Source organism: Sebastes umbrosus, chromosome 4 (assembly GCF_015220745.1).
Source record: "Sebastes umbrosus isolate fSebUmb1 chromosome 4, fSebUmb1.pri, whole genome shotgun sequence".
NCBI lineage: Eukaryota > Metazoa > Chordata > Actinopteri > Perciformes > Sebastidae > Sebastes > Sebastes umbrosus.
In genome coordinates, this window is record NC_051272.1 from 21,951,131 (window position 1) to 21,965,750 (window position 14,620).

Below are 14,620 nucleotides of genomic sequence, written 5' to 3' on the forward strand. Positions count from 1 at the left end.
CCCCGTCCACAGCAGTATACTGCTTTGGTTGCGTGTGGTAACTCCTGTCTGTTTCTCCAAAACTGGGGGCGTGCCGACCGTCATCTACTGTAGGTAATACACTGACTATGAATAAGTACCTCATACACCCCCACTTCAAAACACCTGAACTATCCTTATAACCTGGAAAGTATACCTAGTAACTTCACCTGTCACATAAATATACGGGAGCAAAAACGACAGTATTTCCCTCTGAACTGTAGTGGAATAAAAGTATATAGTGACATAAAATGGATATTCTAGTAGTAGTGTGCTACAAAATTGTACTTACGTTCAGTAGTACTTGAGTAAATGACTCTCTAAAGTACTTTCCACTACAGTATGTGTGGGTGTGTTGGCATTGGACCAATCTCCTGCTGCACATGCCTGGGATATATTAAGATTGAAATGATGCCAAAAACCACTAGACTTCAGCCCTCCAAATCTTCATCGCAGGAGTCATAGTAAGACTTATATACAAATGCACACACAACCATGTATACCATCCTCAACTATACACTGAACAGTAACACTACGCTGTATAGTGAGCAGAAAGGGCTGTGTAAATATGGGTGCCTACACACCTGCCTCAGTCTCCTCAGTGTGAAGCAGCTATAGAGAGGCCTTATGGAACACGACAGTTGGCCTCCATCTTTTTTGGCGCTCACTTGTGGCACTTCCACTTCCATTACAGTCATATTGTCAGGGTAATAGCGAGAGAGCAGCTCGCCATCTGGTGCATTATCACACAGCAATGGTGTCAGGAAGCAGGGAAGTCTGGTAGAGTGTCTTGGAAATACTTTCTCTCCCTCTGGCAAGGACTTTTTGCCTTCTGTTCCTTCAGGTGCACTAATTCGTTCTCCCAGGTAAAGTTGTTTGGGGATTATTTCACAGGATTGTTTGCAGTTAATAACAGCAGTGATTGAAAGTGGATTGCTGCTCCACATATTAATGAACTGTTTTCTTTTTTTAAAATAGTTTTTATGAAGGATGAGTGCATCAGTGTGCGCTGCAGCTGGTTGGAAGAATGTCCACAATATTTCATCCAAAGCAGATGACTGTGACTCTCTCAGCAGCAGCAGCGATAATCTCCCAGACCTGGATGACCTTCAGCTACTGGAGGATGATTCATATATTTGTATTTGTTTGACAGATTTTCCCTCTTGACTTTACTGCCACCTAGTGATATGAGGCAATTACACCGATGGCTGCAATAAGCAACAGGCATTTAAACACTGAATAGGAGATGTCATGCAAGGTACATGATTTGAGCTGATAAAAGAGTTCTTCATCTTTTTCTTCTTCTTCTTCTTCTTAGGAAATCTGCCTTCCCATGCATGCCATTAAAGCCTTAAAACAAAGATGCTTTTGTACAACAGCAATGTCAAGTCTGTTCTGCTAAATGGCTCAGAGAATTGGCGAGTGATCAGAACCGGTATGAGGAGAGTGGAAGTTTTTCACAATGGATGCCTCAGACGAATATGTCAGATCTTTTGGCCAAACAAAATCTCCAACCACCAACTGTACAAAAAAAAACGGTAGCCGGAGCATCATCAAGGAAATTACAAACATAACAAATCAGACATATGTGCTACAACTTTGTAACTACCACCAAAATGTAGGCCCCCATGAGCAGAAATGTTCAGATGCTTCAACCTGGCAGGAATTATGAAGTCCATCACTCCGTTTTTCTCAAAAACTGTAAAACTAATTAAACCTCCTCCCACATTTTTTGCTCAATTTACACCAAGTTTGCTCCGCTGCATCTTCAGACTGTCCTCCACAAACCATCCAGCCAGATCTTTGAATTATCGAAAATTGAGCCCACAAAACATTTTAGTGTTAACAGTACTGTATACAGCTGCTGCGAATTCTCGCTGAATAAGCCTCCAATGTTCATGGAAATAAATGACAAAATTTTGAGGTCATGGTAAATGTAGGGTGGTAAATTTCAGAATTTTTTTACAGTATTTTGAATTCTATCCTCATGAGAAACATTGCAGTCAATGGAAATCAAGCATATTTACACATCAGTTTGTCACGTACGGAGCAATCAATCTTTGTCAAAATAAATTACGTACGTAAATTCTCAATTCACAATTCAAAATGTTTGAAATCCTTCTTTACATGCAACCCCTCAAGTCATAGTTTGAAGTAGGATTTTTCCCCCCTGGGCAGTAAGCTCACCAAGATAGTGACTTGCCCTTGGTGTCTGAAGTTGTGAGTTAAAAAGACCCGATTGAAGCTAAATGAACATGCTAAGTCCCTAAAGGTTTAAAGACGGTGGACCGTCCTCTATTTGTCTTTCTTCTCTTCCTTTTGTAATCTTCCTCCTCTTCTTCCAACTTCTTCTTTCTCTTCAAAATGCCCCTGGCCACGAACCATTTTTTAACTGGTAAAAATGTTCAAAGGCACAACAATGTAAATATCTTATGTAGAAGCCACAATTGGGTCACGCTATAACATATTGTATTCACATCACAGTATAGAGAATTTGGCCCTCTGTTGACATCCCTAGTCCTCAATTACAAAGGCTTCCTGTAAGAGGATTAGCTATTTATTTTCATGGCAACAGAATCACATTATTTGTCTGTCGATTGGTGATCATTGCGACCAAACAAGCAGCTGCCCCATTACCCTTCTGAACTCCACCCACCCCCTCTTTTCCTGCCGCTCCACCGCGACCCCTCCCTCCTTCCCTCCCTCCATCCTCTTATTCCTCATCCAATCCTCAGTGGATTAAATCATGTGTCGGCTGTGCGTCTGCCATAGCATCCATTACCCATTCCCACCTCCTCTGTGTCCAGCTCCGTGATTTACAGCTGGGCGGAAAAGTCTGGTTTGAATTGATCTATAGCTGGTTTCATGTCTTCCACCAGTCTGCTTTCAATGGGGGATAAGATCATTACATGGTCTCGTTGTCATGTTCTGCTTCCAAACAGCCTGGGTAGCTTCATCATTTGCATCCCAGATGCTCAAGTGAAGGACGTGATCTTTTCCAAGCTTCCCGTACGACATCGTGTAGAATATCAAAGGCAGGTATTAGAAAAAAAAACGTCATATAGTTTAGTTTCTGATATTTTTCAAGTGTGTGCTGAGCTCCAGGCCGTCTGTTCCTTAGATGTAAGTGGCAGAGCCTTTTGTGTCTTTATGTAGATTTGCCCTTTCCTGATGCTCCGAGAGCCGGGGAGGATAATTGTTTATGATTACTCTGTGACATTTCCATATGGCTGATGAACGGTTTGCCAACACACATACACACACACTTACGCACACACATCTGTCAGGACCAAGCTGTTTGGAGCCTGAATGGTAGGTTTGGTTGGCCTGCAATTGAAAACCCCGATTGTTGGAGGGAAAATCACCTCTTTCCAGTGAAACGGTATCATTTCTTCACCTCAACTCAAGGAGGCTGTTTTCCCTGAGGGGGGGCTGCTATGGTGGCATTGCAATCCTGTTGGATGGATGCTACATAAAGTGAGAGTGCTTTGTTCTATCGATTTGATGTATCAAACCCCCTCCCCCTCTTTTTTATCATGATAGCACCAGGATTATAACTCTTTCCTGGCCCTGATTCCTATTCCCCACGCACCTCCCTCCATGTCCCATGTGTATTTGGACTGTGTGGGTGGGGGGTTACCTTTGCATCAGCCCCCTGTGGAGATCATTGGGGCTAAATCATATTTACCCTTCCTCCTCCTCCTCCTCCTCCTCCTCCTCCTCCTCCTCCTCTGCCAGGCAGATAGATGACAGCCACCTATTCTTTCCTCCAGACAGCAGGGTGTTTGCTGTTCCTCTTATCCACCCCAGAGACCGGCCTTGTAACAGTGTTATTCACCAGCAGGATCCGTCTCTATTTGCACTGCCATGTTGTAAGAGGAACAAAAGTGTTTGTTTGAGGCTTGAATACGCCTAGATCTTGGATAACCCGCGCACAAAATAATATCCTTTCGGGCCCCATATTATGCCGCTCTATTTGGATGTCATGAATTTCCTCGGTGTTACTGAATCCCTCTGGCTTGGCTATTTTCTGTGGAGTGACATATATTTTCTAATACATCCCCCTGGGCTGGAGATAATGTTTTTTTTTCTTGTGTATTAACAGCAGATCCCATCTCAAAGGAAACAATGATGAAAAGTCTGAATAATAACAACAACAGCCTTAGGTGGACAAAGTAGCAACTTGATATCGAGCTATAACCTTCGTGTAAAGTCAGTTTCTGATCACATTTGAAAGAACTTCTTTGATATGTTTTCTCAAAAATTCATCCAAGGGGGCTAAGTCCTTCAATTAATTCTACCCTACTCTCTCTCAAAGATTCCTGCATTATTTATGGGCCGCCGCCACGGCAGATTATTATTTGCTGTGTGGTGTTTACATCCAAGATTTAAATCTAATCCCGGGGGATTGAGATGGTCTCATGTTTGGACTGACACTCGGGCGAGGCTTTGTAATTAATAGAGGTGCCCTTTTGATATCTGCCTGATGAAAAACAGGGTGCAGTCTCACTCATTTCTCATCCAGCCCTGGTGGTGTCTAGTCATGCAAATAGAGTTATCTGCTCATGTTGTGAGATTTCTCTCTCTGAAACTGTTGCTGCCTGCTACAAAACAACGGATTGGAATTTAGTTTGTGGTGCTCAAAGCAATGAAAAAATACGTTTGATAACGTTTTTTTAGAAAAATTATTACTCTGGATAATTCATAAACCTTGCTGTCAACAATTTTTATGAGGGCTCTTTTTCTTTGAAAGTGGTTCCTATCTTTCTGCACACAGGCCAGGTTAAACAAAACATTGTGTTATCTTTGACGTCCCTTATATGTAGGCTATCTTTTGCAAGAATCAGAGACAGGAATGATGACTTAAGTGCACTACTAGGAATTTACCTGTAAAAAAAAAAACCCAGTAAAGAACTGGCAGCAGGGTTGCCATTATGTTACGGTAAAATTAACAGCTGTGTACTGTTGATGAAAAATACAGTATGAACTGGTTTGTTCTATTACTTTCACAGTATTTTACAGTAAATTTGCTGTTTAAAAATACATTATAAAGCTGTTTTATTCTTTTTCTTTTACAGTATCTAACTAATTTGTTTGTATTTTTACATAAGTAATGATTAACTGTTTTGCCGATCAACCTGTGCCTCAGTCAGACCAAAGTAAAGGGAGTGAGGAGGATGGATGACTGGTATAAAAACAGTCACAAGGTCACACACAACAAAAACAGGAAAAATTGAGGCAACAATAGAAGACAATCTGGAAAAATAAAGGTGAATGCTTGGTGGGGATAATATAATACTGGGGCTAAAAACTATTGGGAAGCAGCCAGGTGTTTAGGCAGGAGATTGGTCAGGTGATGGGTTGGGTGCAGGACAACTAGTGGACAGGTGAGGAATAACAGGAAGTGACTGGAGAGGTTAGCAACACCTGGCAAACGGAATAAATAAATGTAGTCAGAAGCTGATAAATTAGATGAAACCATCACAGTTTTATGACATAACAGATAGTGCATCAGTTATTCATTCCAGGAAACTAATAACGTGATGGAAAAAACAAAAAACAAACTATCTTTCATGAAGATATTTCCCCCTATAAGATACTTGCATTCATATTTTTAATACTGAACAAAACAAACGTTGGAGAAACCCAACCCTGCATCTCTAAGGAGCTTTTGTAGCCTCTATTAACTTTCACTTTATGACTGCACATTTAATGTAGTTCCAGCAGCTCTTATCATTGACTGCCATTAGGAGCTGTTCCCGACAACAACGCTCTGATAAACTCCCTGTATGCTCCCTGCCCAACACCACAATGCAGACGAAGTTAGAGATAGCAAATGGAAAGTGAACACAGTAAAGACTCTGTCAGAAGATATTTTCTCAGACTAAATGAGCTGAAAGGAGGGTGGATATTGGCCTTAAATTCATCAAATGGCCTGAAAGACGACTTCAAATGAATGCTACTTGCTGCTATTTCAAGGCGGTTAATTGTTTGCTAACATAAGCTGAAGATGTGATGTTAACCTTAGCTTGTTTTATTGTTGTTTTTCTAACGTTAGCCCAAGGGTGGCAAAAATATCGAGTCAGCTTTTAGTTCATTTAGTAACCAGTCTGACGCTTAAAACAATGCTAGGTGACAACCATGGTTTAAGGGTCGCATAAATACCTCATTAGGAAAAACAGCTAGCTAACATTTACGCTAGCTAGCTAGCAAAATAATATTAGCTAACGACGCTGAAGTTAGCCTCCGATTCGTAGCTTCCATTTTAGCAGTTAAGGGGAAAGTTAAAGGTCCCATATCGTACTCATTTTCAGGTTCATACTTGTATTTTGTGTTTCTACTAGAACATGTTTACATGCTGTAATGTTAAAAAAAACTTTATTTTCCTCGTACTGTCGGCCTGAATATGCCTGTATTTACCCTCTGTCTGAAACGCTCCGTTTTAGCGCATTTCGACGGAATTGCGACGGAATTGCAACAGGATTGCGTTGTGAGGCAACAGCTTGGGTCCATGTGTACTTCCTGTCAGCTGATGATATTCACATACACTGCAACCAGGAATAAACTGGGACACATTTAGAATGTTCATGTTTAAAACTGCTTAAAGGGTCTAAATATTGTATGTTTGTGACATCACAAATGGACAGAAATCCTGACAGCTTGTTTCAAATGCAGAGTTTCTGAATACGGGCTGTGTGTATTTCCCTGTGGATTGAGCGTTTCGATACTTTCACAGTATTTATATAGGACTAATAAAAAACATGAAAATCTCACTTTTTTAGAATATGTCCCCTTTAAGGGAAACGTAATTTATATTGTTGAGCAACTGATCCTCCTTTTTCACCTCTGCGCTTAAAGAAGACACTTTTGGCAAAGCCTTGACACTGTTTGAACTCACTTTCAGATTTTTTGAAAGCTTTATTCTATTTGTGAAAATGAAAAAAGGGAGATTTCACAGTTTTTTGTCACATCTATGACAACATGAAAACACATGCATTCTAGGCTGTTTCACGAGAAGACCCACAAAAGAAAGAGTGCATTGACATAGCAGTTAATGTAGGCTAATCAACCTTTATTATGATTTTGACATAGGGGAAATTGGGAATCAATGCTGGTCAAACAAATATTATATTGCACGATGAGCACTTAAACTTTCCACTATAAGAGATCGCCCTTATTAAAAATGAATAAGTATAAAATAAGTCATTTTAATCTGTAACTAAAGACAATCCACAACTGTAAGTTATGAGCCAGAAATCACATACTGAGGCAATGTTGGGTCATTTTTAAAAAATATAGATATTTATTGATTTTATACATTTAACACATTTTACATACAACACAGAACCGTCCCCCAAATTGAACATATGGCAGTGTATAAAATAAAATAAATAAATAAAAAAAAAATCTTACTTGAAAGTAAATAGCTAAACATGAAGTTAAAAGTAACACATAAAACAAATATATAAATAAATAAATGAAATCAAGAATATGGTCAAAAGCATAAAACAAAGCACAGCACACATTCCTCACAATAAGTTAATCACTTTTACTTTAAACTGAAGCAAATAACAGCCATTAAAAGTTGTCACAAGATTTGTACAAGAACAGAACATGGGTCACAGATGGAACGCTTGGTAACTTACGAGAAAAACTAGCAGATGTCAATAAACTCCTTTCTTACTAACTTTATATGCAAATTTCTCAAGAGCAACTTGGGTCATTTAATTTACTGTAATGTGTGTAGACTGAGAGATATCAAAGGTTTTATAGAATCCGCTTCTTTAAAGCTGCAGTAGGTAGAATTGGAGCAAATATGATTAAAAAAAGTTGTTTTTATAAAACGGTAACTATATCCTGACAGTAGTGCATGAGACAGGTAATCTGAAAAATCATGTGCCTCTGTGTCCTCCGGTGTCCTCCGGTGCTCTTCATGGCATCTGCAAGATTTCACAGAACGGGTCTCTGAGCAGCTGTCAATCACTCACGAACTACGATCAAACTGTCAAACTAGGCAGCGCTGATCAAATTTGATTCAATATTCTGTTATTGTAATGCTTATAATCATCTTGTAGTGTACTGTTAAGCTGTAAAATGAGAAAGTTTGTGACCCGGCAGTCATGTTGAGATCAGTCGAGGAAATACCAAGCACCGCCCATCAGCCGGAACAAACTTCCTAATTTTACAGGTAAACAGTACACTACAAGATGTTTCTGAAAACATTTGAGGCGAGAAATAGGCATTACAGTAACAGAATATTGATTCCTATTTGATCAGCGCTGCCTAGTTTGACAGTTTAATCGGAGTTCGCGAGTGATTGACAGCTGCCTCTTTTTAAAGCCTGAAAACAGAGCCATGAGGAGGTGCAGAAGTTTAGTTTTGTCTCAGAACACTTGAATTACAATATGCTGCAAGGTTATTTTTGCCCAATAATGCAAAAAATATTCTGCCTACTGCAGGTTTAAACTTTCCACTATAAGAGAATGCCTTAAGTTAAAATAATATGTATAAAATAAAAATACAAATTTTAATCTGTAACTAAACACAACCCATACAGGTAACTGTAAATCATTAGCCAGTTAAGATCACATACTTTTTTATTTATTTTTTTATTTATTTATTTGCACAAATATAAAACTGCACAAAATCCAGTCAATGAAAAAAAACAAAAAACAAGAAATGTGTCAGGAGAGGTCAAGAAGCCACAGGCTTATAAAAAAGGACCTCCAAAGTTGGGTGATTTAATTTACTGTAATGTGTGTAGACTGATATTTAAAGGCTTATTCTATCAATGTTCCTCAGGTCATCCTCATGTGCTAGGGCAGGGGTCAGCAACCTGCAGCTCCGGAGCCACATGCAACTCTTTAGCCCCTCTCTGGATTTTTTAAAAAAATTTGTGGAAATGAATTTTTTTGTTTACATTTTCATTTTTATTTATCATTGTTGTAGGTCTGTGGTATGACGGTACTACGAAGTATTAGGACCACATTGTGGAAAAAAATAAATCTGAGATTTAGAGACTAAAGTCGTAATATTACGAGAATAAAGTCGGAAGTTTACGAGAAAACTAAGTTGTAATATTACGAGAATAAAGTCATAATATTACAAAGTAGTAATTTTAAGTGTTATTTTCTTTTTCTTCTCGTAAAGTTATGACTTTATTCTCGTAATATTACGATTTTTTTTCTCGAAAAGTTACGACTTTATTCTTGATATATTATGACTTTTTTTCACGTAATATTATGACTTTATTCTCGTAATATTACGACTTTTTTTTCTTGTAAAGTTATGACTTTATTCTCGTAATATTACGACTTTTTTTCTCGTAATATTATGACTTTATTCTCGTAATATTACGACTTTTTTCATTTAAATTTCTGACTTTATTCTCGTAATATTACGAATTTTTTTCTCATAATATTATGACTTTGTTCTCGTAATATTACGACTTTTTTCATTTAAATTTCTGACTTTATTCTCGTAACATTACGATTTTTTTTCTCGTAATATTATAACTTTATTCTGTAAATCTCCGATTTTTATTTTTTCCCCCTAAAAAACTGTGTTACCTTCATCACAGTGCTCGAATGTCTTGCAGCCCCAGACAGATTTATTTTAATTTTATTTTGCCTTAAATGTCTCTTTTGATAGTAAAGCTTGCTGTAACCCCTGTGCTGGGGGGAACCCTTGAAGGAGCTCCAGGAGGAACCCGGACACCACCCCTGTGGGAGCCACTGCTCCATCCATCCATCCATCCATCCATCCATCCTTCTCTGGTCCTGTATGGTGGAAACCAGCAGGTCTAGCGCCCCCCTAAGTCTACAGTCATAACCCTTCATCCAATCCACGGGGACAGACAGGAGGACCGCTGCTCTGTCACTTCATCTCCCCGCTCTGGAGCGGTGCTGAGCAGGTGAGAGAGACTCGTGAAGGACACACGGACACACGCGAACCTGCTACGGAAGGTAAGGACAACGAGCACCGGCGCAGATGTAGTATAGTGATTGTTTGACATTATTATCATCATCATCAGAGAAGCCGGGGCGCTGCGTTTTTGACAGCTGGGAAATCAGCGTTGTTTACAACACACACACTGAGTGGGATGCGATGGGATGGAGCTTATAATGCAGATCCTTCTGCGCAATGCAGAATTGGACGATATGGGTGCAAAGATTTTGCGTTTTTTTCCTCTCGTATTGACAGATGCATGCAGAGAGATATAACGTGCAATATGTGACATATCGTGTCGTGGTGCATGGGGATGATGCTGTTACATGATCTGCTGCTGCACATCCTGCCATGCACTTCCCTCCCCAAAAAAATAGTCGATGCACAGACGCAGATGTAAAGATGTATTTCAAGCATATAGCAACATTTAAAGCAATAAGTCTTGAGTATTGCATTCTGCAGACCACGCCAGAGGCCATCGCCTATAATAAACGCCGCACATACCGATGATTCCAACCTGCCTTCCAGACAGAAAGATTAAGAAAGCAGCCGACGACTGTAAACACTTTTCATCTGGGGGGGAACTAAATGGCATGTCCTGGTGTTAGTGCATAAGATGCATGTAGGCATATGGGTCGTGCTCTGTCATCTTTTACTTGCAGATTGAGCCATAGTAGTGCTGCTTAATGGCTATTCTGTCAGGATGTCAGGTGCTGGAGGAAGGTGTCATGGGCGCGTCCTCCTCACTCCTCACCAGACTATAGAGGCTTCAGTGGGAGAGAAAACTGTCCATGCTACATGTTGCTAGAGTAAGATCCAGGTGACTTTCAGAGAAGTCCTGGAGACATCTCTTTAAGCAGGTCTTCATCAAAATGAAGTTATTTTTTTGTGTGTATAGTTCACTCATTGATGACATAAAGGATGATGGTATAACCTCACACAAATCAACTGTGCAGTGAATTACAGTAATCCCAGATGTGAGATTTAAATTGGTATTCTGCAAATGTGGGAGGTCATTGATTAAAAATCATGTTTGAACCTGTGATCTCAGTTAATATAGGTGCAGCACAGTGAGTAAGCGACATGGTGAGGTCTGTCTGTAACTCAAGATGTTTGCTTATATGACCACATAATGGGTTGATTTTATCTTCTTGTTTTTGTAATGCTGTCGAATAATGGCTTGGTTTACTGCAGCAGACAGCAGAGTATGATTTAAGCCGCAGCCACTTTCCATTGAGGTCTAATGAGCTTTGCAAAAGCGGTGTGCATTAATGATGCAATCAATATCACAAAACTAGATTATGATGACATCTCATGAACCTCTTTGTTTGCTTATTCACAGCTATAGAGTTGTTTTGCTTTCGTGATGGGCAGATCTGGTTGAATCGGTACCTAGTTTCTTGGATTAATTGTCTCAGATTAACATAATAATGTAGGTTTATGAACAAGACAGTTTGATCTTACTGTGCGGCTTGTGTGCCCACCTGTTACTTGATAGATTGTTTTGCTCATCTAGTATAAAAATGTGTATATTTTAAAGATGATCAATTGCTAAATGTAAATCTCTTTCTGCTCCTGGGCGCTGTACACCTAAATGTTTTTGAGGGAAATCTTAATTTTATGTGCCATGTGTGAAATTCCTCACTGTGTGTTTGTCCTGATTGAATCAGAGCCACAAATGTGGCACAAAATGTCAGAGGGACTCCGTGGCCGCCTGTCAGGTGGAGCACTTTATGATTCGTGTAAGCTTGACTGCCGCTAATGCATCCTGTGCTGTCCTGTGTACACCCCCGAGGACAGTCCCTCTCCTTCATGCTAGGTGAATGAATTTACTCTGCTCAGAAGTAGGCTAACCTACTGCGTGCCAGGCATCATCTTACATTTTCTATCCCACTTGCCCCACAACGAAATATGTCTGATATAGCGTCACAAATGATGTAATGAGCTGCTCCCTCCCTGCCAGCATATTGGCTGTAAGGTTGCTGTGGTTTGAGGAGTCTGCATGACAAGTAAGTTTTACATAACATGGTGGTATACCCTGCAGGATGTGGATGTTCTGTGGTGCATTTCAAGGCTACAGACTCAGCCTCCATTAGTGTCACAGTCAAATGACTCAACATAGCCGTACACTAACTTCTCCTTTGGTTGGAAGCTTCAGTCACACACATCTGTCATGTATTGAGGCACACAGGCTAACCTCACCCGAGGCAGAAAATAGAGCTGTCTCCAACCTCTCCATCTCCATCTCCACCTCACCTCAGTCGGCGTGGAACTTGTGAACACGAACGTGAGATGGATTGCTTTTACTCATCTGCTGTATGAATGTTTACTGCAAATCTGTCAAATGCATGAACAGTTCTTTTTATATTCACAAATATAAACAACTATTTTCCAGTTCAATTAGTGCCTTTTTACAAAACAGCATTATTTTGTTTGCGTAAAGCTGAATCTTGGATGTTTGCCATTAAAGATTACGTAATTTTAGAGTCGTTTTAGAAGATAAGATTTGTTTCTAGATGTCCTTCTGAGCCTTTGGCGACAAATTTCTCGGGCAAAGATTCAAAGCATTAGTTAAAGAGAGGAAGACAGATCTTGCATGCGATTTTGAGAAGACTCTAAACTGATTGGCAGCGTTGGCATTTGCCAGCAACAGGGCGAGTTTGTTAGGCGCTGTTCGTTCTGTCACACTGACGCAGTGTCGGTCACGCTGGAGAGAATACGTCCTGTAGACTTCTTTAATTGTTAAATTGAATGCACGAGGAGAGAGGATATAGCAATACGAGCATAGACGCACATGAACATTTGTGTGCAGAAACACACACACGCACAAACACAAGCCCTTATTGCTGCAACTGTCTTCGCTGCGTGTACAAGTGCTCTGTCCTGCTGACAAAACATGGGATGCTCTCGTCTCGATGCTTGCTTTAGATTGCTCAGCAATTTACGTGCCGGCGATCAATAGCGAGATCCACTAATGGTACGGCAGCTAGGCAGAGACATGACGTCTTCTGTGTTTGCCTGGAGACAGACCTCGCCTCTGTTCATGCCTGAGGATGAGAAAGGCCCTCAGTCCCCCATCTGCCATTTCTGGCTGTCTGAATACAGTTTGCACTAGACCTTCCATTGATTCTCCCACTGCGGACCGCTCCCTGCTCTCTGCATGCACGTGGCCCTATAGATCTTCTCTATAGAGACTGAGCTAAGTTGGAAAAACTCCTAGGCACAGTGCACATTTGTATCCCACTTGTTGACGATCCGTTTCATTTGTGCAATGTTAAACTACTAAACTGTAAGTGTAGTTAGTTTTTTTGTTAAGCTTTCAGATATTTTATAGTTTTGTTATTATCATCTTCTAAAATGGTACTACAGGATCACTTGTAATACACATTTGCTTTGTATAGTCAGGGTGGGGATCACCAGAGATCACACAATACGATATTATCACAATACTTAAGTTACGATATGATCTTATTGTGATTTTAAACATTTTGTGATATTACTTATCTTCTTTCAACTGAAAATTATGCAGTTTTGTCATGATCTGTTTTATCTAAGATACAGTTTTCACTCTGTTCTCAGAGTTTTCATTCACATATTTTGAGGTCAAAGGTCAAGGGACCCCTTTGAAAATTGCCATGCCAGTTTTTCCTCGCCAAAATTTAGCTTTCTTCCCGGCAAGCTAACATGGTTGGTACCTATCGATTCTTTAGTTTTTTTCTAGTTTCATATGAGACCAGTATCTTCACTTTAGCTTTAAGATGCTACAACCGCTGAAAGGCTGTCGGATTGTTAAGAGGTTAATAGTTTATATGATAAAAGATACTTGACGTCTGTGTATTAATACAATATTACCACGCAAAATATCGCAATACTTTGCGGTATTGATTTTGTCCCCCACCCCTATTGTATAGCCAATAGGTAGAAAAGAGAGCTGTGGAGGTTGGAGCTGAAGTGACTTATCAATTAATTGATTAACAGAAAAGTAATTGGGTTGTTTTTGATATATATATTTATTTTTTTTCAAGCAAAAGAGCCAAACACTTGCTGGTTCTAGCTTTTCAGATGTAAGAAATTGCTGCTTTTGTTGTCTGACGTAATAGTAAACTGAATTGTGATGGGCATTTATCAGTATTTTATTGACCGGCTGTGGCTCAAGAGGTAGAGCGGGTCGTCCACTAATCGGAAGATAGTCGGTTCGATCCCCGGATCCTCCAGCTCTGCATGTCGAAGTGTTCTTGGGCAAGATACTGAGCCCCAAATTGCTCCTGAGGGCTGAGCCATCGGTTTGTGAGTGAATGACTGAATATTTAGATTAGATCCTGAAGGGCAGGCTGGCACCAAGCATGGCAGCCTCTGCCCTCAGTGTATGAATGTGTGTGTGAATGGGTGAATGTTGACATGTAGTGTAAAGCTCTTTGAGTGGTCGAAAGAGGCGCTATATAAATGCAAGTCCATTTACCAAACGATTATTACAGAAAATAACGGGCAGAGTAGTTGGTAATAAAAATAATCGTTTGTTGCAGCCTTAATGCAGCTGCCAACATTAGAAGCCAGCTGGATCTTTGAAGCACGTTTTGTATGAATAGGATGTTTCTCTCAAATCAGTCACTTTGTTTGACTGAATAAGGTTTTGTTGCCTGCATGGGCTGATGTT

At 40.0% G+C, this 14,620-nt stretch overlaps 1 protein-coding gene across 2 annotated transcripts in view; it reads left to right on the plus strand.

The window, feature by feature from the left end:
- Positions 1 to 9,768: 9,768 nt before the first annotated feature.
- The window catches only part of LOC119487472 (contactin-1a-like), an 83,729-nt gene continuing 78,877 nt past the window's right edge, over positions 9,769 to 14,620 (plus strand). Inside the window, exon 1 of one of the 2 annotated variants that reach the window (XM_037768388.1) lies at positions 9,769 to 9,983. The gene's annotated coding sequence lies outside the window, so the exon portion shown is untranslated. The remainder of the gene's footprint in view (positions 9,984 to 14,620) is intronic. The other variant, XM_037768386.1, reaches the window with a different exon arrangement.